We start from the raw sequence: 27,319 nt of genomic DNA on the forward strand, positions 1-27,319 counted from the left end.
ATTACATTCCAGAACAAGGCACCACATGTGCTGTTGTCCCAGAGCACAACACAACCACGTGCACCAGGAGACACTGTTTGCAGCCAGTCAGATCTGTATTCCTTCCTCTGAGCTCCAGTTCCAGCCAGCAGCACAGGCTGGCAGCTGCCTACAACTACACAGCCTGGAATAGATACGGTTTGGGAAAAAAGGCACACAGACCCAAGCTTAGATTTGGTTACACTGAGGCAAAGGATTAAGCTATTTTACATTCGTGTCAGCTAAGGGGAGAGCACAGGGCAGGTCTGTGAACTCCTCCATCCCAGCAGGATAACAGCACTGCAGGATGGGTGCTCATTTGAACTACAACCAGTCAAACCAGTATGGCCAGCAGAGAGGCTGGCTCCGAAGGCCATTCTAGTAATCAGTGCTGCCAGGGAAGCCTTCGCAAAACCCATCCCTTGAAGATGTATGTCTTCACACACAGCCTGGGTATGGAAGTTTTGTCCTGCTTTTTCTGATAAAACAAGGAACGTTGCTTCAAACCTCAGAGAGAGCTGCTGCTCCTTATCACCCTGCCCAGATGGGTGCATCAGGCAGGCAGTAGAAGGAACTTCTTCCTTTTCACACTGAAAACTCCAGCCCCAGTTGTCACAAGGCACGATGTCCTAACTCCCCTCCCATAGATGCATCAAGCTTACCCTTAAAACTTTCTAGATTCCTATCTCCACTGCACTCTGCCCTCCAGGCACATCACTTCAGAAGGCAGTATTCACACATGTTCTTGTGTCCAGAACAGCCTTTCCCCTCTGCTGGTTACCCCAGGGTTCCTTTAGAGATCAACCATAACGCCTCAGCCTTCGTTTCAGGTTGGATACTAGGAAAAATTTCTTCTCAGAAAGAGCTGCAATGCATTGGAAGAAGCTGCCCAGGGGGTGGTTGAAGAAACGTGTGGACGTGACACTGAGGGACACGGTTAGTGGGCATGGTGGTGACAGGTTGGCATTTGGACTAGGTGATCCTAGAGGTCTTTTCCAATCCTAACGAGTCTGTGATTTCACAAGTCCTGAAGAAATGAGGCAGTCTGCTGCCCTGTCTATAATAACCTTTCACCTCTGAATCACCCTCCTGAGCAGCAGTACATCTCACTTTCTATTTCCTTCCGTCAGGAGCAGCTATCAGAAGCAATAAGAGCACTCCCAGAGCAACCACCAGGAACCTCAGTAGTGGCCATCTCGTCCACAAGGATCTGTTCTCCTTTCCCAGTCCACCTTCTTATTAACATGTTCCTTCTGCACCTTGCTGGTTTCCTGGTTGTTTTCATCTTAAACAGCTTCTTGTGTGCCACCGTGTCAAAAGCTTTACTCAAGTCAAGATAACGAGAACTGAGATTGAGTTTTGCTGCCAGGTTGTAGTCACCTTCCTCAGCCATTCTACCTTCATCCTAGCAGCAGCCTCACTCAAAATTCAGCAGGTACATAACATAATGCTCTTCATAGCAATGGTGTTTCACTAAGATCTTCTGGATTGCTCCTAATTGATATACCCAAGAAAACACGTACTTAAGTTGGGGGAGTTGTAACAAGGCACGTTCTGCACTCAGAATAAGCCACCAGAACAAGAAGCCCAACAGCAGTGACAAATACCATGAAGTTTCCAACACTCCCACAGAACCACATTCAAGCCAAAGAAAATCTAACAGAGCTGGCACTGACAATACTTTTATGGACAGATCTGGCTCCAGGCACCAAAGTCACTGCTTCTCAACAAGTACTCCTCTACTAATACACATCACAATTTCTGTTCTGTACGTGAGTGCATTTAAAATGTGATGAAATGAGATGAAAGCAAACTGAGAGGCATAGGTAATGCACATTAACAACCAATGGGTGCTCAGCCTTCAGGAACAGACAACAGCTGGTCCAAAATAACCTCCCCATTGTGTGTGCAGGGCAGGTAGCTGGCTTCCAGCAGCAAGCACTTTGCTCTGCAGACCTCAAGGCTGCAGTACTTGCTCCAGTAGAAGTAGTGCAAGAGGATGAAGGCAGGTTCCATTTTGGACCACTTCTGGAAGCTCCAAGGTGCCCCAGAATGATTGCCATGTGGCATCTTTACCTGGTTTCAGCAACAGGACTTTCAAACATCTCTTCATTGATTATGAAAAGGGAGTAAAATGGACTTTATTGAGATACAATGCTGGAATGAAGCATTCAGTTTCAAATGAGTGGTGCCTCATCTCCTAATGATGGAACAGTAATATACATTGCACACTAACACTAATAGCATGCTGAGAATGTGGACAGAAATATTACTAAATGCAATTTATGATATGAAGAAGTGAGACTCGTACTTCATCAACTCCAGCTAAAACCTACTGTAAAAGGTGGGAAAATGCATGCTAAGAAACTTAATTGAGTCAGTCATCAAGTCCAATTCTTCAATTTTGCTACCATATCATCAAGGACAAAATCAAAAAAACTCTTCATTTTTCCAAGACAGCAGCTATAAACCTGAATCCCTTTCCCTTGGCCTCAAGCCCACCTCCCCTACTGGGAGAAAGTAATTAGAAATGAGGATTGAGAAGTCTCCTTGTGCCAGGAACTGCACAATCCAACAGCTCCTCAAAGGCTGCTATGGTCCAGAAATACACTGACTCAAACCAATGGAGAAAGGCAGGTTTCAGGTCAGGCTTCTAAAAAATCTCATTTGGTGAGCCACAGGAATTGCCAGTGTGCATTGAAGGGAAAACTATTTTCTCCCTTCAGCAGGATGACAGGTCTGTTTGCCAGTGTTTATTCAAAACATTGGTTCTTGCACTTGAATCTCATGCAAACCCACATCAGCCAGAACTGCTTGCTTTCAACTGCCTGCTTCCCCTAAAGCAGAACAGGGCAGGACAAGACTCTGCCTTCAAGAAGGACAATGCAAGTCCTAGGTTTTGCTCAACTCCCAGCAGATTGAAGGAGATCCCACTGGTGCCAGCACTCTATGACAAGCACATAAATGGGGCTGTGCCCCACCTCCAGCAGCACTGGTGGTTTATAGTCAGTCTTGGAGAATACCAGTGCTGTGAAGCAACCAGGACAAAATGCTAGAGAAGATGTGAAAAACCCTCTGAAACTAAACAAAGAAATCCCTTCCATAAACTGCAGCCTACGATGAGCAAGATACCCACAGGAAATGTGTTAATGGAGTTGTTTTCCAAAGCCAGTCTGGAAGTCAAGACCAGTTTGACTCACAACCAAGCTCGGATTCCAGTGCAAACGCAGGTTTGTTATCCAGTACAGAGACATCAAGAAATGCCAAAAGACTGCAGGAAAACAGTTTGCTTCTTGCAAAGTCAATATTTATGGCAAAGTTAACACAGTAATCACTTGAACAGAGAAGTTCAAAAGCAATACAGAGAACATGAGAGAGTCCCAATTGAGGCTGTTAATAAAGCCTGAGGATGGCTATGAGGTGAGGAGACATGAAAGCAGGAGGCTGTGATACAATACAGGGCTCTGCACCATGCCCTGAGCCCACAGGGATCCCTGCAGGACCTGGCACTGAGCTGAACATGGTGGATGGAGCACAGGTGATAGGGAGCTGCCTGAGGGCTGGGCTGTGTAATGCAGGAGAGGAAAACGCTTGTGTGCGCACTCACCAGTGAGCTAGTGTAGACATGGGCTTCTGCAACAGCACATAAGGGAATGGGGTTAACCCCAAGTGACAAGTGGCACTACTAAAGGCAGCTGACATACCTTGGTCTCATAAATGTCTCCAGGCAAAGGTAGACCACGGATTCCTGCATTTTAGAGCCATGCTCCTTCCTTCTTCCATCATCATGGAAGTTGAGACTGCTAACTCTCTTAAGATTTGGTTCAAAGCCTCTGCTTCAAAAATGTACTGTTTAATAATACTTGTAAGCTATTTATTTTCTACACAGGCATATAAATTACATTTAACTAAATGCGGTGCATTCCAAAACGAAGGTATCTCAACGGTCCCAAAACAATGGAAGTTTTACTCAGCATTAAAAATGAAGACCTGGTGCCTGACATCTTCTCTTTTGCCACACATCACAGCAAATTCCTTCTTTGGGCATGACTGTCCCTAAGAGAGAAGTAGTCCCTCGCTGCAGCACAAGGCAGGAGCGAGGCCAGATTTTGGGGGTTGAGGGAGGCTTCATTTGTTAGAAAAAGCTACATATATATTTCAAGCTCATATATAAACTCAAGAATCTCACTAGAAACGTATTTCAAACCAATTTCATTCCTCAAGTGTATCTACAGGTATTTATAGCTGTATTATAGTCATCAAGAATAAAGCAGAACTGTTTTCTGTAGATAATTTGTTTAGAGGATGAACTATTTAATTACGACTGACCTAGAAATTAAGGCCAACGTCCTGGAAGTGGCTCGATGCCAGCAGACAGCTGCCTTCTGGCTGATCTCAGAAATCAAGATGCCAGCTCCATCCTGCCCAAAAAGCAACGGGAAGTTGGAGAGCCTCTCTTGTCAATAAAACAGCACCTACAGCGCGCCAATCACCAGCAGTGAGCAGGGTATGGGGTACCTGAACTGCAGCTGTTTTTCGCATCCTCACACACACAGCACTTATCTTCCTATCTTCCACTGCTTAGATGACTGAAATCTACTCCAAACTACCTTACACACTTTGTTATATTCACAGTCACTTGGTAAAGTGGCTTTCAGTCCAGAGAAGCGTGCAGCACAACATCTTACAGGGTGCAGTACAGGGGCCAGCATACCTCTGCCCCAAACCTTTTTGATATCATTTGTTATCTTCGGAATTGCATCAAAGGGTGACTTGTGCAGAGATTATCTTTCCCTCCTTAGAAGTTGGATCTGCCTGTGATCTCACTTTTTGAAATAGCTGTTCTTGCCTTTGAAGTAAGGAAATGCATTCCAGACTGGCTCCTTGCACTTCCACTCCCAAGCACACTTGAAATGAGGACTTCTTTTTTGGACGTACCGCCACTGTTTCTGCAACATCTTGCAGTTCTAAGCACATAAAACAATATAAATTACTCTAGAAATGATGCTAAAAGGTACATAACTACCTTCAGGTTGAGAAAACTTGATATAAATGAACCAAAATGGGCTCTGTACACCACTACCTCTCTGATTCTCACCATGCCTATTTCCCTCATTCCCATCTCACAGAATCACAGAATCACAGAATCACCTGGGTTGGAAGGGACCTCAAGGATCATGTAGTTCCAACCCCCCTGCCTAGCAGGGCCACCAAACGTACACATTCAGATCAGGTTGCCCAGGACCCCGTCCAACCTGGCCTTGAACACGTCCAAGGACGGGGCATCCACAACCTCCCTGGGCAGCCTGTTCCAGGGCCTAACTACTCTCCTTGTGAAGAACTTCCCCCTAACATCCAACCTAAATCTTTCCTCCTTCAACTTGGATCCATTTCCCCTAGTCCTGCTGTTGTCAGCCCTTCTGAAGAGTTTACTCCCCTCCTGGGTGTAGGTTCCCTTCAGGTATTGATAGGCTGCAATGAGGTCACCCCGCAGCCTTCTCTTCTCCAGGCTGATCTCCTCATCACTTAAAACCACCACTGGGCACAAAGAGCCTGATTTTTAAGGCTCTCCTCAGCTCCTGTCTCTTCTGCTTGCTACAGTTACCCATGGAAGCATGGACAGGCAACCAACAGGCTGAAAAGCCAAACCACAAGTATAGCCCTCGGGTGGAAGAGGCTTCACCACACACCCTGGGGGGCATTAGGGTATCAGCAGAACAGAGGGAAGCAGCAGCATGTGGCTTTGAGAGCCCAGGGAAACAGTGACAAGCAGGGCAGCTCCTGGGGCAGGGTTCACATCCTCGGGTGAGATCCTGTCCCACCGGAGTCAACGGCAAAACTCCCACTGACTTCAATAGGGCCAAATCCACCCATTCCTACTGGTCCTCGTCCTGTATTTACAATGTCTTTTATGTTTGTTCCGTATCCAAATTCTTGTGCCTTGGCTGTATTGTATTTTAAAGTAAAATAAGATATTCTTCCTCCTCTTATCTAATGGTTAACACACCTATTATATCAGGTTTATAGATTTCCTTCCCCAGTAACAACATTTTAAAAAGGGACATTCTTCAAAACAATCCCATAAGAAAATAAGCAACCTTGCATCTGGCTAACAGCAAAAAATAAACCATAACAAACATCTGTCCGGCTAAACATAAAACATCACATGTAAAAATAAGCTGACATGGCACCATTTTACATAAGCACTACTATCACTTCCTAAACAATCACAATTTGTTTCAGCTTCTGGAAACTACTCCTTATCTATTTTAAGGCCTTGCTGCTCCTGAGAATTTTCTTCCCAGAAGCCAACTCCAACATGCAGAAGAGCATAAAATGAAAGCTGATTACATGGAGTAAGGATTCTTCTACTAAGCAAAAGAGAAATCCCGAGCTTAACCCCGCTGCACGTGCGATGAACAGCCCCAGCACCCTACTCAGCCCTGTCCTACATATGCTTATGTCCATTCTGAAACACAAAGGAACCTTTGCTGCCATTAATAATCTTCCTGCGTGGCAAGGTGACATCCCAACAAGTGGTTTTATTTTTCCTCAGCATCCTTTTCAACAAAGGTCTCCCCATGTAGCTGTAAGATCACTACAACTAATCTGCAGAACAAACGGCTTGTGCATATGTGTTATGTTGGTACATATGGCAAACAATGTGGAATGGGCTTGGCCCATTTATCCTAAACACAGGCCAGCTTCCTGAACAAGCACATGCTGATGACTTTTGCTTCAAACACAGGTAAAAAATGCCTTTGGAAGCCCTTTCCAAAGGTCTGGCTTCGCTTCTTCCATCCCCAGGGTAGCACCATTCAAAGAGAAGCCTACTCAGAAAAAGAAGAGGTGGTAAACCTGTATTCCTAGTATTTCCATTAGCATTGCAAGTATTTTGGGATTTAAGATTTAACTGTACAAGACCACTAGATGCAAAGAGGTTATGTTGTAAGGGACCATATCAGAGCTGCTGAGTACTTTCCGAAACATCATTCAAAAACACACTGAGGGAAGTCAGCAATAACTGAGGCACAAGAGCTTCAAGCATGTTTCAAAATGCTTATTTACCTTCGTTAAACCATGAAGTGTGTCAGACAAGGCATTTTGGAAGGATATCTCTCAGAAGAACTATAAATGGTTTGTCAAGTTACCCCATGAGTGACAGAGTAGAAACAAGATAGCTATAGAAGAAACTGAGCTTTGCATACAAACATTTGAACACCTATCTCCAGACTTTTAGAAGCAAAAGACACATCATCAGACTCTCAGATTGATGCAACTCTATCTCCAAAGGAGAAATTGGAGAGCTTAGAGTGGGCAGCCTTGAGACAAGTGCTAAGAAACTCACAGGTTGTGGTCACAGCAACTTGCAGATGCCTGCTACCACAGAAAAGCCTTTACAGATGATTAAAATAAAAGGCATGGCCATGCAGTAGTTTTGTGTGAAGCTGGGAGATATCCCAACATGGCAGTAAGAACAGCCAGCAGCCCAGGTCAAAAGTCATCCAATTAATTGCACACCTCTAAATTGACTTTACATTGTGCTGATGTATTATAACCAGGCAAGCATTTTCTGTGTGCTGTTAAATTGTTCCCCTTCCTGACTGAAGTCATTTTATTTTTTACATGTGCATGGCTGTATTCATACACACATTACAGAAGAATTACATCAGCATGTATGCATGAGCACAGTGTTACATTTTTTGCCAATTCTGTCATTAAAGACAGCATCACTCATCCAAACAGCATTTGCTACTCAAACTCATCCAGTTAGACTACGCACTAAATACAGATCAACAGTACACAGACAGTGTGTGCAAAAATACAGCCTTAACCACCTGCCCAAAGGCACACTGCCTATAAAAAGGGGACTGTATGCTTTCCTTTTTTGAACACAGCTGTTTTAATGGGATGAGGAATGTGTTGCTTGGGAACTCGCCCTCTGCCACTCACGGCTCGAGACTAAGCAAGTTTCTGTTCTTCCAGCTCATCAGGGATTTGAGGCAGCACATCCCACTGCTCTGTGAACATCTCACAGGCCTAGAGGCTTCCTTCCATTGGAAAAGAAGTAGCAAGGCATCCTCTCTAATCCCCACACCATCCACTTATCAGCTACTTGAAAAAGGAAAATTGAGTGCCACTAAAAGAGAGTTCACCTGCCTGTCTTCTGAACTGGCACTGCTGCTATCCCCAACAAAACAAGGAATTCATTCCCTATCCCATGAGAACTTTGGAAAGTGCAAAGATCATACTGGTCGTATGATTCAATGAAATCTGGCTCTATCATGATCATTCTCCCCAAGTCCAGGCAAGAACCCGTAACTCCAAATTACTTTTGAGCTAGGAACTTCTCAAAATTTCACTTCAATGTTTCACTTCAGTGTCTGCTTGATCCAGGTTATTTGTGATGATACTTTAAAACATGTTTGAAATTAACTAGTGATTTTTGACCAAAACAAAACTAGAGAGGTTCCTACTCTGGAAGTCCTGAGGGGGATGCTACCATCTCCCAAAATTCAAGTTTCAAAAGCTCCAAAACTGAAGTTCAGTGGAATCCATTCTTGTCTGCAAAGCTTCAGCTGTGATTATCAGCAAGGGTATCCCATAGTAAGCCATTCTGCAGGTTAAAGGTTGGACAGATGTGAATATTCTCCTCTTTGGCTATTGCAGAAATGCATCATCCATCAAGCTTAATTTGCAGTGGGGAAGTATGACAGCTTTCCAGCTGTGGGCACAATGAAGCACTGGGATAGGATACGAGGAAGAAGCAGTCTCCACCAGCCAAGCATTTCAAGAACAAGTTAGAGAAATTCCTCTTAATCTAGGTAAAGATCCTGCGTTACAGACTTGGGCACAGCTAGATAATATGCTTACATTGGCAAGGCTAAGCCTTGATACCATGTACTCCTACCCCCAGACTACCACATTTCACTCCTACAGCTGTTTCAGAACAACCACGTGGGTAACTGCTGCAAATAGGATCACTGAAACAAACCCAAATCCTTATATTCCCATTCAAAAATCAGCGCCTCCTGTTTGTTGTTCTGCCCAGTCACAGTTCACTGCTTTGATTTCCAGCCTCACACTGAGCTGAGCCTATAAAAGATGGGCAGCAAGCAGCCGTGGCCAGCACTTGAGGTGAAGGAAGACTGGAGACGCCTTGGGTGCCCTCTGCCTTTTCAGCCCATACTTCAGAGTGAGCCAGAGTGGTTCCTCCAGCAGCCTGGAAGAACCCAGCCCAAGGACAGTAAGCTGTGGGAGAAGGACAGCCCTGTATTCACTGCCTGCAGCCCCTGTGCATCCAAAAGTTCCGGAGGTGCCCCACTGATAAAGGGCATCACTCATTATGCGAATCATTTTCTGATGAAAGCCATTTAATTGAAAAATCTCCCACCAGCTCAACTCGTCTCCTCAAACAGTTCCTCAGTGTGGCTTCAAATTACATCCCACAAGAAAATGGCTTGATCCAACTCCCTCCATTTGTCATAAAACCTGAGGGGATCTCCACTGATAATGAGACTCACCAAGTGAGAACATGAAATGGATTGCCAGGGACTGACTGAGTGACAAAGTGCCTGCAATCTGCCAGGGGTTCAGCCTTGACAACAAGCAGGAAAACATTACGTGCTGGGAAACAATACTGAATAAGCAAGCTTATGCCTTCTTAAACCCAAACAGAACGGAGACTGAGCTTTGCTTAGCCAGTGTCTGACCATGCCATTCAGCAAGCTTCAGGCACGGCCTTTAGACAGTCCTTGGAAGTGAGTGGGAAATGCCCACGAAGAGATAAGGAAGGAAGACAGATCAAGACGGAAGTTGGTTTGTTATTGAAATAGAAGTGGGGAAACAAAGAATCCCAACATTGATGCAGAACAAACAGCATCCTGCAAGCGGGGCACACTACAGTGAGATGGATAAAGAGGCTTCCCCAAATGTTTAGTTTCATCACGAATGGCATAGCTGGGCAGGGATTTTCAGGTGTGGACAAGAGGCTGACCAAAGATTCGTTGATTCTGCCATACAATAGCAACAGGAGACACTGACCCCATTCCCCCTCCCAGAGGGCATCCCAGCCACAGCAGCAAGGGTAGCCTGGGCAGATGCCTTCAGAGTTTGGCCACCACTGTCACGCTGATGATCTGTAGGCCAGCTGTTTCTCCACCAGGCATATCCCCAGTGCATCTCATCACCAGTGCAGCTCATCATCCCCTTGTACACAGCTCTGGTGAGGCTGCACCTCAAATACTGTGTTCAGTTTTGAGCCCATCACAAGAAAGACACTGAGGCCCTAGAGTATGTCCAGAGAAGGGCAACAAAGCTGTGAAGGAACTGGAGCACAAGTCTGACAGGGAGAAGCTACAGGATCTGAGATTGTTCAGGCTGGAGAAGAGGAAGTTCAGGGGAGACCTGATCGCTCTCTGCAACTGTCTGAAAGGAGGCTGCAGCGAGGTGGGAGTCAGCCTTTTCTCCCAGATAACTAGAGTGAAAAGTGAAAATAGCCTCAAGTTGCATCAGGGGAATTCAGGTTGGATGTTACGAAAAATCCCTTCTCCAAAAGAACAGTTAGGAGCTGGAATGGGCTGCCCACAGAGGTGGTGGAGTCACCAACTATGAATGTATTCAAGAAACATTTACAGGTCGTCCTGTGGGACATGGTTTAGTGGGGAAACAGTGGTGGTAGGTGGACAGTTGGACTGGATGATGTTGGAAGTCTTTTCCAAACTCAGAGATTCTATCATCATGTTGCCATCTCAGTTAAAAGTTTCCCCCATTACAGGTACTGACTCAAAGCAAAGGAATCATTTTCCCTACTGGAAAAGCAGGGGCAGCACATTTCTGTTGAAAAGGTGAAAGCACTTGAAGAACTCTGATTAGAGGAAATGCTTCGCAATAAATTTTGGAGGAATTGTTCCTGTTGGCAAGAATTGAAGGCTGTAAAAATTCTGGTACCAAAATGGCCATATACACACCCCAACCTGGAAAAGGACAGGAGTGAGAGAGCTACATCCCACAGCAAGCACCTGAAACACCCCGCAGCAAAGCCTTTACAAGTTATGGCAGGGGTAGGGCTTACTTCTATACCCCATAAAAAGGGTGGTTCAACTGGTGCTTTGCAATTAAAACAAAGCTTTCTAGCTCTGCAGAAACACTGCGCCATGCTGCTAGCACATGGGAGAGAGCTCAGCTTGCACTGGAGGAAGGAAAGCAGAAATCACACATGGCAGAGCCCTGAGGCTCCCACTTACCAAGATTACTCCAGTCTGAAAAAAAAAAAAAAAAAACCCTGTCCTGCTGAAAACGTTTTTGCTACCCCTGAGTAACTGTGTCTGCAAATGTCAAATTATCTCATGAAGTCTGCTATTCCACAGGGCTCATGTAATCTAAATAAAGAAATTGGAATATGTTCTCATTAATCCAGGAGGTTTTTGTTTTGTTTTGTTTTTCAATGACTTGGAGGTCTGTGTGTAGTAAGCCCCTGGGAATGGCCTCCAACTCAGAGCTGTCAGCCCTGATGTGGCTGCTGGATAGTGACTTGACGTAGCAGAATTGCAAACGTCCTTTTTCTGAATAAAGTGAACTTCTCATTAGGATTGCTGCATTCCAGTACACATTACAACCTTTCAAGGGGACTTCTATGACTATGCATCTAATAATAAAGAGTTCCTTGTGAATATGCTTTACACTGCACCTTAAAGAAAATTACTGTGAAATGAACAAAAATGTTTGCTTTCTAGACCCAGTATTCCTGCATTCCTTTCCTAATTCAAGGGCTGGGAAGGGATCAGCCCCTTTCAAGCTCCACACATCAGTCACTGCAGGCACAAACAAGCATTTTACACACTCATCAGCAGATTTGTGTGGCTGCGTACCAGCCAAGAGACTGCAGGTGCTGCTGCATGGCTGCAGTTTGAGGAGTGGCTTTCAACGACTGCCTGTAAACATACAGCTTCCCATCAGAGTGAGTGCTCCAGAAAGAACTTCCCCTGAAAGATGATGCCCTGATGCATGTCATAGCAGCTCCCTTTGTAATTAAAGGCGGCAGAGTACTACAACCTGATGGAATCAGTAATTCCCCATAGTCAGACCTGGATCACCCAGAGCTGAAGGAGCCAGAACTACATAACTTGGCACAGCATGAGGAGCAGAGTACCCTGGAGGACAAGGCAGCTCAAAGCACATTAGAGCAGCAGCCCCTTCAGTCCTCAAAGACCATCAGTGCTGGGGCTGCCACAGTGCTGTTATCCCCTTCCTCTCCCTGAGGTGCAGCAAACAAACCTCCGCGCTCAGGCAGGAAGGAGGCTGCTGAGCACCAAAGGTGTGACCACATTTCCAGTATAACCGTAATATGGCAACGCCCCAGTCCCCATCAGTTAATGACACATGCCTCACCAGGAACCGTTGTTTTGGGACGGGAACTGTGCTGGGCAGGGCAGTTACAGAGAGCAGAGCTGCTAGGCAGACAGGATGCACTCATGTTCTGCTGTGTCTAAACTGTAACAACAAGAGATCTCTGGACTGCCCAGATTCCAGAGATGGAGCAGAGGAGGTAAAGCACAAGGCTGGGACACCTCTAGGACAGCCCCAAGGTGACAGACCCCAAATTCGCCTCCAAGCTCTTGAGCATCTCTCCTCCAGCTGTTCCTCCCTGCAACCAGGCAGCAGCCACACACTCCTCCTCTGGCACAATGACTCCCCAGCCTGCTGAAGGCTGCTTCTGTGCTGGCTCCCATGCTTGCAACACGCTATTCAAGTTGCATCAGCTCCCTGCCTTCCTCCCCTCCCCATGCAGCTGCTCTCTACAATATTCCCAGCCATCAGGAGGGGATAGGGCTGCTAAAAGTAGATGGGTGGTTAGGAATGGCATACAGCTTGGCCTTTTCTGCAAACACTATGAGTAGTTGCCATGGCAGCCTTGCCCATGTACTTGCCTGCTTGCTGTTAAACTCCAGTGTTTCACCACTCACTCATTTTTCTTCCAAGATTTGACCCAAAACTGCCCAGCTCTGCAGCCCTTCAATCCCTTGCATTGCAAGGGCCAGTAAAATGGAGTATTCACTGGGACAGGAGCACCTGATCAATAAAAAAGGGCATATTAGGTGAGATTACTGCTTTGGCTGTGGGGGGAAGAAATTGCTTCCAAAGGGATTTGCAAATGATCCCACTGCAGACTTCACACCTCCTGAATGTTATGGATTTACAACCAAACATCCCTGAAAACTGCATTCATGGTATTCAAACCCAAAGTAAGTACAGAGCAGTCCAAGCAATACAAGCATGATGTTGATGGCCCTGCAATCAGACCAGTCAAACTGCTGTTGTTTTCACATGGAGATAGCAGTTTCTATACGTTTGATATATTCCACTTTTATAAATGTTATCAGATAGGAGGTACAACACTGATACAGAATGCTGTTTCACAGCAAGGTAGATGTAAAGTTTGTTTGCTTTTGGTAAACATTCTTTTTTTTTTAAGCTTGCTGCTTAGCTTTCCCCTGCTCCCTGAGGGCTCTCCTGCAGGAAAAAAAAAAAAAAGGCAAAGTCAACATTTTCCTTCCATGGCTGCATCTCCATGGTTTAATATGCAGCAGAAGGGCAGGCCCTGATGGACTGAGCCTCCTCGGCCCTCTGAGGTTTGCTGCAAGACCCAGTGCCTGCCAGCAGATCAGATACAGAGAATACGGGCAGATTTGGCTTAGATATGAGGCTGCTGCAGAACAGTGCAGCCAGCTCCCAGGTGCTCACGCAGAAAGGCAGCAGCATCCTGCAGTTGGTATCACCCTCTTTGAGCTGCAATTTGGACTGCAGTCAGCCAGCTCTTACAATCTGCACTTTTCCACAAAGGGAGTTTGTCCTGGTTCAACTGGAACCAAGGCCATTTGGAGATGAGATCAACACCAAAGAGCAAAAAAGATTTGCCATACATTTTCCATTCCATTCCACCAGCCTGGCAGCTGATCGGTTTGCACGCTGAAATCTGGTTTACATTCTGATTTGATTGTAGTTGCCATCTGCATCTCCCTTCCCCACCAGCTTCTCACACAGAAGCCTGCCTCAAAACCTGCTTCTCAATCCCTGAGATGGAAACCCCCTCTTGTACCCAAATTTGTGTATCCCCAGCAGACTCCCAAAACAAAAATTTTGGATCTCTTCCCTCACCACCATGGAAGGCAGCAACAGAGATAAGTAAAGTCACTTACAGCTCTATTGAAGGAAGTTGTATGCCTATCCTTAAAAATAATTGCGTCCCTATCAGGGAAAGGATATTGTCTGGAGTAAATATGCACTTCCTCTCATTGTGAAAAAAGCGACTTATCAGCAGTCTGCTAATACACTTTCAAAAGCTCATTATATTTTTTCATATTATCACTCTGACATCAAAGGAAATCACTCTTAATTATGTTTACAGAGATGGGGGTTATGCAGAGAGGCCTAAATATGACAGTCTGAGAGGTGTTGCATTATACATTTCAATGAACTGCTTCTAGCACGTACGGTGCCATGTCTCGCCAATCCTCCACATCACATCTCAAACCAGAAGCTTTGAACTATAATAAAAGTTTGCTGCAGCTGCCAGGCTCTTGAAATGACAACAGGAAGGAAAGGAACTGCTGGCCATAAATATTCTGCTTAGTTCCACTACACTGGGACTTGGAAAAAAATATAGGTCATTTTAAAACAAAATAACTATGAAACAAATAATGATTAACATTTTCCTCCCAAAGGTCTCAACAGCAGGATGGAAAACAAAGAGATGTTGCTGTGTGTTTGCTGGTGCTCTGCACCACGCTGCTCTGCTCTCCAAATACTTCCTTCTAAGAAGACAGCATCTCTAACACCTGTGCAGGTTTCACTGGAGCAAACAGAGCGACACAGTGTGGCTTCAACTTGGGAGTATCCTTGCATTTCTTTATATGCCATCCAGATTTTGAGGGACTGCTATCCCAACTAGCGTCAGTCAGCCCCAAGCAGGTGTTTGGGTTAGGGTACCATCTCACAACCCCCTGTAATCAACAGGCAGAGACAGGCACCTCTGGGTGTAAGTATATGCCACCTGAGGTGAGATGGGAAGCCTTCACATGGGTTACATTAAAAGGCAGCTATGGAAATTCCAGCTCCAACAGCTCCTCAAGACAAGAATTTGAATCTAGAGACATCAGAAACAAAAATAAGGAATCATTGTTCTTGGAAGGAAATAACAGCAGTGCTCCTCAGAGCTTTCTGAACAGAGCTTTGGATGTCAGGATTGCATGATCCTTGATCCAGCCCTTCAGAGCAAGGCACAAATATTTTGCTTCTGCTTTTCTCCAATTGCCTATCATATTTTTACTGCTTGTGTTGGAACTTTCCTGAACTGAACAAATACTAGAGGCAAAATGCCCGTCCTAATCTGTGACATTCAGAGATAAATCTCACCAAAGCTCATTCCCAAATCCCAAGGGGAGTTCAAATACCCACTGGTTTCCCTTCCAACTTGTGGCACCTCCACCCTAAGCCATTGCTGTAGCCTCTTCTCCATGCTTACAGCATCACAACATTTTGCTCCTTTCTTCTCTCTCTCTCTTCCAGCAGATCACAGAGCCTGGAAGGTCCTGCTTACTGCACCTGTGGTCAGCACAAGTGAACATAAGACAGTACAGCAGCTTTGCACTGCACAACTACATTTGGTGTGGAAATCAGCTACATTTGGGTGGGGAAATCAGGTGAAAAACTGAGTGGCAGTCATCTTTGCCACCAGAAAGCCCACGAGCAGCCAGCAAAGGTGCCAGCAAAGGCAAAGGGCTTCTCAGCAGGTGCAAACGCAGCAGAGATGATGCGCACCTAGCCTGTAGCTCAGCCCTTCTCACCTCTATTAAAATGCCTGGCAACATAAGACAGTTAAGCTCACATACAGCCAGGAATAATATGGGTCAGAGCACACACCACTATTCAGTTTGAGAATATGTTCTCATTTGACAGCACAGTTTCCAGGGATAAATAAATGATCTGGTACAAGGGATTTTAACCAGCCTGCATGAATCAGCACCAGGGACAAACCCAGCTAAATAAAAAGCTCATTGTTCAATTTTTTATTTTTTTATTTTTAAGAACCTCCATGTGGAGGCTTTTAAAAGGAAATGACTACTAAATAGTCACTACATTTCCAGAATAGCATAGCTTTCTCAGTAAATAAGGCTAGCAATTAATTGACAGGAAAACATAATGAGGAACGTAGCTTGGCTAAGAAATTAGTAGTATATTTTTTCCTATAGCAGTTACCACAATTTGCAAAACTGCAAAAATGTGAAAATTCAGTTTTCTGAATTGTTTTCCAAGTGAGTGAAGGACTGAAAACTCCTAAATGTACCTACAGCCAAAAATCTCACAGTATTTCATTTTGGAAACTTTGAAACAAGGCAATCTGTATAAGACACTGCTCATGGGATTCCCAGCCAACCACTTTGGTGGACTCAAGGCAAGCCATCCATCCTGACATGCCAGAAACAAGCTGGCTTGGGCCTAGAGGGGTCCCTTGGTTTCTGCAAGCCACCACGGGCAGTGGGAATGTGAAAGTCCCAAATGCCAATCACTGGTGCTCCCAAACATCCAGGAACCACAAGGAACAGGGGAGAATCTTGCATTCAGTGGCTAACCAGGGTGTAGATGTTGACCTCCACCTGCTGCTTGACCAAGATATTCAGGTACGTCTTTTCTGTAGGTCTAAGTAGGCAACGATATTGCAGCAACAGCTCTAAAATGGGAGTGTTCAAATACCAGGAGAAACTCACCCATAATGTAAACAGCCACAGCTCTTCCCAGCATCGCTGAACTTCTGATATTCTCGGATTCCTCAATGAGATAAACATTCAGGCATTTACTGTGCTGACATTTGCATGGCAGCTAATCCTTTTACAGTCAGTGGAAAGCAACTTTCAGGTTGCTTTTTCGTTTGGGCTGAGATGAATCATGCCACAGAAATACTCACTTCTCCAGATGTACCGTACAGGGAATTGAGGTTGGCAACCTTGGATGTAAGTGACAGCATCTGGCCAGACAAATGCTACCTTCATCACAGTGGGTTACTCAGCTGGGCTGGTATTTACTTGAATTGCCCCCAGTCGACTCTGTGCAGAAACACCAGCCTAGGTCTCTGCACCACCCAGCCTCTCTGTTCTGCTGCTCAGTACAACCAGCTTCCCATGCACCTATTTAAGTCAGCAGGACATTTCAGCTCATCCTTCAGGAGAGGGAAAGCAGCTCTACCACATCCCAGTCTTCTCCACTGGCAACACGATAGCTTGGCAGTACAATTCCACCAAGGCTAAGCTAGCATCCACAGAGCAGCAGCAGTAAATCACTCTTTCTTTCTCCTGCCCCAAAACGAATGCAACTCAGCATCAGACATCCCAGATATGGGCCAAGAGAAAAAAAGGTGGTGTTTTCCGCTTCCTGAAAGCTTGGATGCAACTGGAAGTGACAGTTCTGAGAGGCTGCTGAATTTTCATTAATTGATCAAGACTGAGGAACTTGATAGTTATCTATCTATCTAGAGTGAACAAAATGTTACATAAGCAGTAACTGTAACATGATCTCTGCCCTAATTCACCTGCACTGTACTTCTTCCCCATCTGAGAGGAAATAATGTACACCACTCCTTTTTGCCCTCACTCCCTGCACCAGCCAGACTCACCAGCTGCACCCAGCACCAGCTGGATTGCCACATATCAGCCTTCACGCATCACATAACTTAAAGCAGAGCCACAGTGCTTAGGTGCAGCATCATACTGAGGGGAGTCCCACCTGAAACGTGTTATAGACTGGCACAGGAAGATGGAAAAGAAAAAAGAGGGAGGAGGGAGTGGCAAAGGTTTCAACAAAAACACAGTTCAGAGCTGATAACACCGAAACCTGGCTAGATTAGAGAAAGAGTAATGTGTGGACTAAAGAGTACAACGCAAACATGTAGTAACACATTCTGTCCCACATTCACAACTGAATTGCTTTCAATTAGAAGCCTGGCCAGTGTCAGCTTCCTTTACAGCCCACACAAAACCAGGAGTGCCTTCTGAACATCTCACTGATAGACACAAGTTTACAAGCAGCCAGGCTCAAATACACCCCAGTGGAACAGTATGAATCAAGGACTGAACACCCAGTAGTCATCCTGCTTAGGAAACAGGTTTGCTTTGCAACCAGTCTGACTTAAGGCACTCAAGCAGTGGTGCACAGTAGAAGGTCTGCCCCCTTCAGATCATTCAAAATACAAGATACTCACATGCAAAGCAAGTTCTGAAGGGTGTAGCAATCAGAGGGCTTCTTTGCATCACAGTCAGCATTTGCAGCTATGCAGCCCATGCTATTACAGTTCCTTCTCATTTTGTATTTTATACAATTCCTGACTAAAAGACAGACTTCTGAAGACAAAAAAAGTTCACAGAGTACCTGGCAAAAATGGAAAGTTTCTGCCTGCTCTCCCCAAGTCAGACGCAGGTGTTGAACACACTAATGCTGCTGGGAAGCTGGGTGTGTGTGTGTGCGAGTAGCCACGTGCCAGACATTTCACAATGCAGACACATGGTGAGAGCTAAAGACTGGAAGCTTCACTATTGCAGTGCTCAAACGCAACTGCTGTCAGAGCAGGATTCACCCATTTTGCTTTACTGTTTCTGCACGCTGCATCTTGCCCATGGGAAACCAGCACGGAGGAGGCCCAAGCCTCTCCCTCAATGGCAGAGACAGTCAATAGTCACTGAAGAATAATTTTGAGAGGCAGAGCTGTCCCACAGCACCTACAAGTGTGAACACATCATCCCCACAACCCCCCCAGATCAGAGGTGACAGAGGCTCCCATGGTGGCAGACATCTCCACAGCATCGCTCCTTGGGTCAGAAGCCAATGTCTGTAAGTGACCGTATGTGCCACTTGCGGGTGACAAAGCTGGTGGCCAAGAGAACCTTAACTTATAAGGCAGCAACAACACTATCACCTTCTGTTCACACTCACAGCCTGTGAACTCCTCAGAGCTGCAACATTATTCTTGTCCTCAGTCTGCACAATGCCAATGATAATTATACACTGGTCTAAAACTAACACTCTTGAGAAGTCCTAAACCTTCTTTCTGACTTTCGTTGCATATGAAAACCTTCCCGTGTTGTTTTTTAGTTTGTTGGCTTTTTTCTTTTCCTTTTATTCTACTCTTTGCGCCACACACATTCAGACATTTGTTGCAAGAGAAGAATTCATGGGGCTCTTGGAATGGGTCCAGAGGAAGGCCACAGTAATGATCAGAGGGCCGGAGCACCTCTACTACGAAAAGGTTCTGCTTACTAGGCTGGGAGAAATGGGCACGTTTAGCTTTGCAGAAGAGAAGCTCCAAGGAGATCTCACCGCAGCCTTCCAGTAACTGATGAGAACTTATAAATAGGAGGGAGACCAACTTTTTAGATGAGCAAATAGCAACAAGGTGGTGGGGAATAGCTATAAACTAAAAGAGGAGAGAGTTAGTTGAGATGTTAGGGTGAAATTATTTACTCAGAGGGCGGTGAGGCCCTGGCACAGCTGCCCTGAGAGCTGTGGGCGCCCCATCCCCACAGGCACTCAAGGCCAGGCTGGATGGGGCCCTGGGTGGCCTGAGCTGCTGGAGGCATCCCTGCCCATGGCAGCGGGGTGGGGCTGGGTGGGCTGTAAGCTCCTTTTCAAACTAAGCCATTCTATGAAAAAAAAAGAAATCCGTCAGCCAAGCCAGCTGCCTATGAAATGCTGACAGATGAAATGGAAACCAGCCCCTTTCCTAACCGCAGATGAGAACCAGCACCAGCGCAGGCTGAAGACCAACAGACAGCAGGACCTCGTAGGGCACGCTAGGAACAGACACCTGGATTTTCTGTCAATTCTCAGCCTCTTCTGAAACTCAAAAGCACACAGCGGTACACACAGCAGCAGAGCGATCCTGGGCAGGGTACGGCCACCCGGCAAGCGGCTGGCTTCCCCTCTCCTCAGCACCAAGGCCTTCACCTCCCAGCACGGCACAGCACGTCCCCACCGCACCGCTCACGTAGCAGAGCACGCAGGGCACAGGGCCGAGCCGGGACACGCGCGTGTGGCCGGTGAGCTCCGCAGCCCCACTCGGGGGCTCCAAGGGAGGCGGGCAGCCGGGCAGCCCCCGTCGCAGCTCTCGCCCCCCAGTATTGCATCATGCAAAATGGATTCCGTGCGTAGCCCGCACGCCCGGCCCAAGCCCCGTCTCCACCCGCCGCCGGGGCAGCCCCACTCCGGCCCCACACTCTCACTCACCCCAGGCCCCACGCCGCTCTCGGACTCACGCGTCGGTCGAGGCGGCGAGGCGCGCTGCCCGCACAGCCATAGCGGAGCCCGCTCCGAACCAGCGCTTTACAGCTCCGGATCGGGCTCGGGCTCCGCCCCCGCCCCTCGATGAATGGGAGGCCCGGCCCTCGCCCTCCCACGCTGCCGTCCCTCGGCGGGGTCGATCTCGTAGCGCTGAGAGGGCGTTCGTGGGGCTGTCCGGCATCAGGGCGGGCACAAGTGCTGGGATCAGGGCGGTATCCTTGCAGGCCGTGCACGGCCGCCCTTCTGGCTGGCCTGGGCCGCGCTGAGTGGAGAAGGCTTGTCTTGGGCCACATATGAGATGTATAACATCATTAATGCATAAAGGTAACAAAGCTACAGTTGCTTCTGTTATCTTTTATTAAAATGTTCTTTTTAAAAAGCAAGAAAAGCATGGAAAGAGTGGGCTGTGCAACCTTGTTTTTGTGAAACTAGCCTATCAGCCACAGGGCCGTCGGCAGTGGTTGCCACGCTCAGTGAGTTCTCGAGGAGCTGGGCAGACGTTGTTGGTGACATTGTACTCTTCTTGCCCTTCATCCTTGAGAACAGTTGCTCACAAATGCACGTACTGCCAAGAAGCTGTGACACGAGCAAGATCTGATGGTGAAGGGAAGAACCTCTCTCCCCGCTAACAGAGGGCTCACAGAAGTCCAGTATGGAGATATGATGATCACAGAATCACAGAATCGTAGGGGTTGGAAGGGACCTCCAGAGATCATCGAGTCCAACCCCCCGCTAAGGCAGGTTCCCTACACCAGGTAAATTTATCTCTGAGTTGAATATCTGATTGCTACTTGATACGTTCCATTTAAAAATTCACAGGTAATGTATTTATGTGACTTCATTTCCAATCAGCGATACACCAAAAAAATTGATGACTTTTTTGGAAATCTTGAGACTTGTTCTCAAATCCCATCAGCAAAAAAAAGCACAGCTGCATATTTTTCCCTATTCACAGGACTGCGTTTAGTCAACACATCAAAATGCATCACATTATTTGCCATAACTTCAGCTTGCCTTAAATAAGTTTCAAGTGCTGTTAACACAACCTATTTCTTGAACGACATATTAATCATCAATACCTCTAATGAAAGCAGCAAGTTGAGCCACATCTGTAGCATCAATACTTTCATCTATCACCAAAGCACAACATTTGAAATTAGCAGCTTTACTCTGCAAATTTCTTTTGCTAGATTTTACTATTTCTTCTATTTACCTAGTGTATTGTGTAAGTCAGAGGATATAGCTGCCACTGACCAGTTTTCAGATCACCCAAGAAACGTGTTGGTCACCATTCAGTAATAAATACCTTTTCCAAGGATAAAGGTTCACTGGAAAACTCCCAAAGGAGATGATCATCAACCTTTAGATCAGGTACTCAGTTAGGTTGCCCAGGGCCCCATCCAAACTGGCTTTACACACCTCCAGGGATAAGGTCATCTGGACAACAGAGCAGGTTGTCCTGCTCTGGACAACCTGTTCTAGCACCTCACCACTCTCACAGAGAAAAACTTCCCCTGACATCTAATCTAAATCTTCTCTCCCTTTGAAACTATTTCTCCTTATCCTATCATTATCTACCCACATAGAAAGTTTATTTCCCTCCTATTTATAATCTCCCTTTAAATACTGGAAGAATGTAATGAGGCATACCCAGAGTCTTCTCCAGATTGGACAAGATCAGCTCCTTCAGCCTACCTTCATAGGAGAGGTGCTCCACTCCTTTGACCATTTTTGTGTCCCTCCTCTGGGCACTCTCCAAAAGCTCAACACCTTTCCTGTCCTGGGGGCACAGGACTCTCCATGAGTTTTTCTCCCAATCTGTAAACGTATCTGGGATTACCCTGAACCTAGTGCAACACTTTGCACGTGATTTTGTTGAACCTCATTAGGTTCATTGGACCCACCATTTTAGTTTATCAAGGTCCCTCTGGATGTCATCCCTTCCTTCTTCCATATCAAATGCACCACTGAGCTTGGTGTCATCAGCAAACTTACTGAGGGTGCACTCGATCCCACCACCTATGTCATTGATAAAGATGTTAAAGAGTACCAGTTCCAAGACAGATCTCTGGGGGACACGACTCATCACCAACCTCCATCTGGACATAGAGCCATTAACCACAAGCCTCCAGCTGTGACTTTCCAACCAATTCCTTATCCACCAAATAGTCCACTTTTCAAATCCATCTCTTCAATTTAGAGATAAGGGTATGGTGGGGGACCATGTCAAAGGCCTTGCACAAGTCTACGGATGACATCAGTTGCCTTCCCTTTGTCCTCCGATGCTATAACTCCATCAGAGAAGGCCACCATATTGGTCAGGCATGACCTTCCCTTGGTGAAGCCATACTAGTTGTCTTGGATCTCTCATCTCTCATGTGTCTTAACATCTCTTCCAGGAGGATCTTTTTCATGATCTTCACAGGCACGGAGGTGAGGCTCATGAGCTTGTAGTTCCCTGGGTCCTTCTTCCTCCCCTTCTTATAAAAGGGAGTGATATTTCCCTTTTTCCAGTTCCCAGGGACTTTGCATGACAGCCACAACTTTTCAAAAATGATGGAGAGTGGCTCAGCCACATCAGCCAGCTCCCTTAGGACCCTGGGATGCACGTTGTTTGGCCCCATAGGCTTGTACAGACTCAGTCTCATGAGGCAGTCTCATACTTGCTCTGTCCTTGTAGTGGGGGGAGTTTGCTCTCCCAGTTCCCACCAAAAGTTTCAGGGATGGGAGTTTCTGGGATGTAAGAAGTATGAGTCCTTGTTGTCAGTGAAGACTGGGACAAAGAACACATTGAGTACCTCAGCCTTTTCCTTACCTGTTGTAGCCAGTTCTCCCTCACTTATCAGAGGAGATATGCTCTTTCTAGCCTACCTCTTCTGACCAGTGTACCTGTAGAATTCCTTCTGGTTGTTTTTAATATTCCTTGCAAAGTTCAGTTCCACCTGTGCCTTGGCTTTCCTAATCCCATATGTGTATGTCCAGCAGCATCCCTGTATTTTTCCCAGGTGACATGCCCTTGTTTCTGCTGCCTGTACACGTCCTTCTTTTCCCTCAGTTTTACAAGTAGATCTGTGCCAAGTCATGCTTGTTTCCTTCCTCCTTGACCTGCTTTCTTATTCTGAGCAATGGAGAGCTTGCTCTCACAGAAAGGCATCCTTTCTCCACTCCTTTGTCTCTTAAGGACAGCCTCCCAAGGGGATCTCATCCAGCAATATGAGAAACAGACTGAAACTCACTCTCCTGAGTTCAGGGTCCTGACTCCACTATTTGCCAGGCCCACATTCCTCAAGATCATGAACTCAACCAGGGCATGGTCACTGCAGCTGTTTCCAATCTTGATATCCCTTAATGATCTCCTCTGCACTGCAACACTTCACCTCTTGTCGGTCTGTCCAATACCTGAACCAGAAAGTTATCATTGATGTACTCCAGGAGTCTCCTGGATCGCTTGTAGCTCATTGTGTGGTTTTCTCAGAAGATATCTAGGTAGCTGGAATCCCTCATCAGGATGAGAGCAATGCCTTTTGCAGCTGAAGCAAGAAAGCCTAGTCAACAGGTTCCCTTTAATCAGATGGCCTGTAGCAGACCCCAACCAGCAGCTGCCCTTTATTGATCCGGTCCCTAATGTTAACCCACAGGCTCTCTTTCTGTTTCTGACTGTTTCTCAGAGGGAGCTCCTCGCAGTCTATCCACTTTTTAATACAGAGGCCAATTCTCCCATCCCTGCTACCTTGCCTATCCCTTCCAAAAACCGTATAGCCCTCAATGGTGATATTCCACTTATGTGAATCATCCCACCTTGTTTATGTGATAGCAACAAGATCACAGTTTTCCAAGTGCACCATGGTTTCCAGCTCCTCCTGCTTATTTCCACATCGTGTGCACTGGCACAGAGGCACTTCAGCTGGGCTTTTGGACACATTACTTTCCTAGCAGAGCTTTCCCACAAACCTCTGGAACAAATCTGTAGTTTTCCCCCACTGCTTCCTAAAGTGACTGTTTCCTGGCTCTCTGTCACTCAGCAGTACACCCCCTCCCCTAGAACTCTCATTTAAAGCCCTGGTGATGAAAACAGCCAGCTTGCTGCCAAGTATATTCTTGTTCCTCCTGGGCAGTTGTGTTGAATCCCACATCAGCTTTCCTGGTTTGCTGAAGGTGTGTCCTACCTAAATCATAGAACCCATAGTCTTTGGTGTGATACCACCACGCAAACAGTCATTTAATCGATCTGTTCTCCCTGTCCTGCCAGTATCCCAGTCTCCAACTGGGAGGACTGAGAACACTACCTGTGCTCCATATCTCTTCAACATCTTCCCAACAGACATAAGTCTTCTTTTGATACTTTGTAATTTCCTGGTTGCAGCCTCATGTGACCCAGCTTCAAAGAACAGGAGAGGATTGTAATAATCTGGCTTCATCATACCCAATATTCTCTTTGTGATGTCCCACATGCAGGTCCCTGGCAGGTCAGCAAACCTCTATAGAGAGGTTATCCAGGCTGCAGATGGGCACCTCAGAACCTCTCAGCAAAGGGTCTCCAATTACTAAGATCCTTCGCCTCTTTTAGGCATTAAGACCTTTTTAATGTGTCCGTTCCTTTCTGGTTCTGAGCCTCTATCCATACCTTCTTTTCTCTCCCACACCAGAGCTTGAAATCTCTTAGTTAGTGGGACTTCAGGAGCAATGCAGAGGCTTCTCCTTTTGCCCCATGCAGAGACGAAGGTTCAGCCTCCCTCACCCTGCACGTGTTTACTCTCTGTCAGGTGGGAAGCCTGCTTATCTTCCTTCCCTGGCTGGGCCCCAAGACAGGGCAGTCTGTCTGCCCACACCGCCACACCATACCAGGCATCAATCTCTCAGACTGCTGAATACCTCTCAGCCTGGCAGCTTCCTCTCACAGCCTGTTCAGCTGCTCAGAAAAACCATCAAGTTGGGCACACCTGCACCCACACCACCCCTCACCTACCTCAATCCCTCATGTGCTTTCCAGATTCCAGATCTTCCCACGGCTGAAGGTCTGGGCAGCTCTCTGTTCCTCAGGAGGTCGGTCAGGGTGCAAATGTCAACCCAGAAAGGCTGTGGGCCCCTATATGTGTTTTCTGTCTCAGCTTGCCTGCCATGCTAAGCAGTCAACCATCCCCATGCAGCCCTGGATTAAAGTTGTCACTAAAAAATCACGTAATAATGTTAAAAGTTTATGTTCTTGTGGGATTGCATTATTGGCTGTCCCAGGCTGTGTGCAGCTTTGCAGCTTTCAGGCTGCAGGTTGGACACATCTGATGTAGACTGATGTGCTGGTCCAGAGGGTTGTCAGGAGACTTGTCCTGAGACTTGTCAGGAAACTAGGATAAAGCAAATACATTAGGACATTTCCTTAGAACACTCTTTTTATCTCCAGCAATTCCAACTGAGACAGAAATGATATCTTTGTATATAGTACATATAATATCCTTGATGTCCTTCATTTCCATTACATTCTCCACATTCCATTGATCCCTTGCAAAATGTTAGCATTTACAACATCCTGTGAGATACAATTCCACTATGTTGCCACACATAGCTTCAAATACAATGTTTTGTTTCCTTTGAACCTGCTACTTGCTAGCTTTCCTCTTCCTGCACTGACAAAGACAGTGGACTGCTGATTGCTATTTCTTTGCTGATTTTTATATGTCTTTCTCACACATATCTCTACCATAGATCTTTCTTTCTAATCTGGAAAGTCGTGACTTGATCATTCACTTTACAGAAGACACTTCATGCCAGTGCCCTCCTTGAACTTCCTTGTCTCACTCTGAGGAAGCCACCCAGAGTACATCAGGTGACTCACACCCAAGAAAGACATGATCGCATCTCAGCTACGCACAGAACAGTCCCTACCCGTACCACCTTCCACGATGGCATGCCTATGCATGTGATATTTGCTCTGGGCCAAAACAGTGCCAGGCATCAGTAATAGTGTGGTATTCGCCTCATCTATACTTGTGAGTTGATTGTTCTGGGGAACAGTGATGGAACTTGGTCGTAGAATCATAGAACCACCAAGGTTGGAAAAGAACTACAAGATCATCCAGTCCAACTGTCCACCTATCACCAATAGTTCTCACTAAACCATGTCCTTCAACACAACATCTACATGTTCCTTACATACCTCCAGGTTTGGTGACTCCACCACCTCCCTGGCAGCCCATTCCAACACCTGACCACTCTTTCAGAGAAGTAGTATTTCCTAACATCCAACCTGAATCTCCATTAATGCAATTTGAGGCCATTCCCTCTCATCCAATCACTACTTACATGAGAAAAGAGGCTGACCCCCAGCTCACTACAACCTCCCTTCAGATAGCTTTAGAGAGTGATAAGGTCTCCTCTGAGCCTCCTCTTCTACAGACTGAACAATCCCAGCTCCCTCAGCTACTCCTCATAAGGCCTGTGCTCCAGACCCCTCACCAGCTTTGTTGCCCTTCTCTGAATGTCCTCTTGCTAAATAATTTAAAGATCCATGGCACAGTTTTGACTCATACCAACATTGCTGCAAATACAAGAGGTGTTATTGTATCTTAGATACAAGAGTTGTTAGCACAAACCTGTAAACAGTCTCCGTTTAAATACCTCTACTCTGGGTTGGAGAGTAATGCAGTTTGCTAGTGTGGACATTAACAGTTCTGTTCCATAAGCATTTTCTGGCTTGGACAAGCTTAATTTCTAATGTAAGAGCAGACAATATGGCTGCTCACTGTACAGTGTGTAGGGACATGCCCCAGTCCTGTTTAACAAAAGAGCACAGATGTGGCCTACACGTGTGAAAATAGGGGAAGATGATTACCAATACAGGACTTAGCAGGCTGCCCAGAGAAGCTGTGGGTGCCCCATCCCTGGAGGCGTTCAAGGCCTGGTTCAATAGGTCCTGGACAACCTGATCTAGTGCCTGATTCAGTGGTTGGCAACCCGAACAGGGCTGGGGTTTGGAACTAGA

General features: G+C 46.3%; 1 protein-coding gene across 4 annotated transcripts in view; it reads right to left on the reverse strand.

Moving 5' to 3' along the window:
• SLC7A1 (solute carrier family 7 member 1) overlaps nucleotides 1-27,319 on the reverse strand; it is a 61,285-nt gene that overhangs the window by 23,528 nt on the left and 10,438 nt on the right. For 2 of the 4 annotated variants that reach the window (XR_008203557.1, XM_052671426.1), the window contains exons 1-2: nucleotides 20,290-20,427; nucleotides 12,948-13,089 (exon numbers count right to left, since the gene is read on the reverse strand). The exons of 1 other annotated variant lie outside the window; for it this stretch is intronic. The gene's annotated coding sequence lies outside the window, so the exon portion shown is untranslated. Of the gene's footprint in view, nucleotides 1-12,947; nucleotides 13,090-20,289; nucleotides 20,428-27,319 lie in introns of those variants that run through there. One more of the 4 variants, XM_052671427.1, reaches the window with a different exon arrangement.

This window comes from Tympanuchus pallidicinctus, unplaced genomic scaffold, assembly GCF_026119805.1.
Source record: "Tympanuchus pallidicinctus isolate F22 unplaced genomic scaffold, pur_lepc_1.0 scaffold11, whole genome shotgun sequence".
Taxonomy (NCBI): domain Eukaryota; kingdom Metazoa; phylum Chordata; class Aves; order Galliformes; family Phasianidae; genus Tympanuchus; species Tympanuchus pallidicinctus.